This window comes from Sycon ciliatum, chromosome 13 (genome assembly GCF_964019385.1).
Source record: "Sycon ciliatum chromosome 13, ocSycCili1.1, whole genome shotgun sequence".
NCBI classification, from domain to species: domain Eukaryota; kingdom Metazoa; phylum Porifera; class Calcarea; order Leucosolenida; family Sycettidae; genus Sycon; species Sycon ciliatum.
The window spans coordinates 7,361,200-7,364,573 of record NC_088655.1 but is presented as its reverse complement, the minus strand read 5'-3'; positions in this window follow the sequence as shown (position 1 = coordinate 7,364,573).

The following is a 3,374-nucleotide window of genomic DNA, read 5'->3' as shown; positions in this document are numbered from 1 at the left end:
ACAATCGTGTACGGGAGTGGTACCGATACAACCTTGGGCATAGGGAAGATGGACCTGCTTTCATCTCTCAGGAGGAGGAGGGTGTCTATCAGTGGTACCTCAACGGGGTGTATTACGGTGACCACCATCAAGACCAGGCAATACACCCCATGGAGCTGCAGTACACCAATGTAGTACCTACTAAGGTAGACTCGTCAGCAATAAGTCATGAGTCCATTTGTGTGATTTGTCAGGATACCCTGGACCGTCCTCTATCCAAGTTGGAGTGCGGTCATGAATTTCACTTCCACTGCATCAAGGAGTGGATCAGTTCTGCCCCCAGCCCTACTTGCCTAACCTGCCGCTACTCCATGACTGCTGAGGACTTGGTTGAGTTCTTGTAGTAATACATGACACAGCTGCATGTAGGCGACTACGAATGACCAGTCATGTGCTACAGACGGACACGGACACGCCACCCTAAGTAGCCATGAGCGGCTCTTTGGACAAGGGCAACAAAGCACCCCGTGGGCGGCCAAGGTTGACACTAGCCACAAGTCTGCTCGCTCAGTTGAATAAGCTGGGTGTGCCCATGAAGACCATGGAAGACCTTTCCAGGTGCCGGCAACAAGCAGAGGACAAGACAGACTGGAAGAAACTGTGCAGCTCGACACTCGAGGACAAATCAGTATCAGCAGCTACTACACCTTGCTGATGATGCTCACAAGACAGAAGTGGGAAAAACACCGAATTTCTTTATTTAGTGCTCAACTACGCGAAATGTGTTATTATTATTATACATGTTCAACTGTACTCAGTCTGGCTGACTGCCATTCTCTACCACACATTACCGGACACTGTTGTGGTTGTCGTCGTTATCGTCGTCGTCATTGTTGATGTTGTTGTCGTCGTTATCGTCGTTGTTGTTGATTTTGTTGGTGGCTGTTGCTGTCGGTTGTTGTCGGTTGTTGTCGTTTGCTGTTGGTTGTTGTTGGTTGTTGTTGATGTTGTTGTCGGTTGTTGTCGTCGTTATCGTCGTCGTTGTTGATGTTGTTATTAGTTGCTGCTGTCGGTTGTTGGTTGTTATTGGTTGTTGCTGTCGGTTGTTGGTTGTTATTGTTGATTGTTGTGGGTTGTTGTTGGCTGTTGGATGTTGTTGTCGGTTGTTGTCGGTTGTTGTTGGTTATTGTTGGTTGTTGTTGGTTGTTGTTGGGCGTTGTTGGTTGTTGTCGGTTGTTGTCAGGTGTTGTTGGTTGTTGTTGGTTGTTGTTGTCGGTTGTTGTCGGTTGTTGGGTGTTGTTGTCGGTTGTTGGGTGTTGTTGTCGATTGTTGGGTGTTGTTGTCGGTTGTTGGGTGTTGTTGTTGGTTGGTGTTGGTTGGTGTTGGTTGTTGTTGGCTGTTGTCGGTTGTTGTCCGTTGTTGTTGGTTGTTGTTGGTTGTTGTTGGCTGTTGTTGGTTGTTGTTGTTTGTTGTTGTCGGTTGTTGGTTGTTGTTGTGTGTTGTTGTTGGTTGTAGTTGGTTGTTGTCAGTTGTTGTTGGTTGTTGGACGTTGTTGTCGGTTGTTGTCGGTTGTTGTTGGTTGTTGTTGGTTGTTGTTGGCTGTTGTTGGTTGTTGTTGGTTGTTGTTGTTTGTTGTTGGCGGTTGTTGGTTGTTGTTGTTGTTTGTTGTTGTTGTTGGTTGTAGTTGGTTGTTGTCAGTTGTTGTTGGTTGTTGGATGTTGTTGTCGGTTGTTGTCGGTTGTTGTCGGTTGTTGTTGGTTGTTGTTGGCTGTTGTTGGATGTTTTTGGTTGTTGTTGGTTGTTGTCAGTTGTTGTTGGTTGTTGGATGTTGTTGTCGGTTGTTGTCGGTTGTTGTCGGTTGTCGTCGGTTGTTGTTGGTTGTTGTTGGCTGTTGTTGGCTGTTTTTGGTTGTTGTTGGTTGTTGTCGGTTGTTGTCGGTTGTTGTGTTTTAATCGTTATTTTGTTCATTACCCAGGAGGATGTTGCTATGATCCAGTACCATTTTTTCGCATATATGAGACATGTTTGTGTAACGTTAGTGTGACGTGGGGTCTGCTGATTGGATGTGAGGTGGTGAGAGTATGCTGATTGGCCGATAACAATTAGTGGAAGGGATAAAGTAATGCGCTGCTTGTGCAGCGTAACCAAACACATGGTCTGTGGGAAACACCCTAGTAAAATAAATAAAAATAATAATAACATGAATTGCCACCGGCACTTGAGAGACTCGAGCCCCGCCACCTTGTTCAAATCGGACTTGGTAGCTTCATACTGGAACTTAATCTTCTTCTTTTTGAGGTATGACCGTACAAAACGCGCTTGGATTTTTTCATTTTATTTTATTTTATTTTTTTTTTTATTTTTTTTTTTTTTCATTGCAACTTTTTTTAGCAGATAGCAACTTTTTTAGCAGACTCGTGAAACAACGGTGAATCTGGAACGAATAAATGGTCCATGTCAAAGGCATGACGAGTCTCGAAGTCTTCACATTCACGATGGAACCTTGTCATGATTGACGCATTCCTTGATGGTGCGCACATGAAATCACCCTGGCTCATCTTTTCCAACTCCATTCTTTTCACATCCTGCAACCCATACCCTACTAGTATCAGTGGGGATGCTAGAATTAGAAGAGGCAAGGCAGCACTCTTCCGTGGATGTATTACTCGACACAACACCACCCATACTTGTTTTCTAGAAGTTTTGACTATAATGATATATTGCAGCAGGAAGTAGTATACAGTCAAATAGGATAGGATAAGAATGAATGATCAACTGTCTGATAAAGAATGCAGTTCATTAAAGACTTATTGGAAGGTCTCTACCAGCTGATCGTCATGTTGGACGGCGACACTGCATAATGATATGAAGCTCTCAGTTAGCTGTTTCAGTTCCGTGGTAGAAAGTGTCATGTGTGCGTCCAGAGAACGATGAAAACATCTGGGGTCCACGTTGATGCAGACGATTGGAGCAACAGCAAGACGTACCTTCAACGCTTGCTCGTCAATGTCGAGGGAGACTGCCCCAGGGTAGATGAAAACATCTTGTTCCACATCCAGTTCGAACCAGCTGGTCGGGACTAGCTTGCTTTCACCGTTGATGTACACCCGACATTGACCGTAGGACGAACGTGATGGGTAGAAGTTGGTCTTGATCTTCTCCACACGTCCTCTTCGGAGAGTGTCACGGAGCGATGGACAAGTCTTGATCAAGTTCGTAATGATGAACTCAGTGGACTCATTCAGTTCGATGTAAACCTGTCCTTGAGCATCTTTGCGAGCTGTTGCCGTACTACCACAGGCTGGTAGAGCTCCTGAAGGGAAGTACATCTTATAACCAGGCTTGTAGAAGGATCTACCTGATGACTTGTAGGACAGTTGCATGTCCTCCTGAAA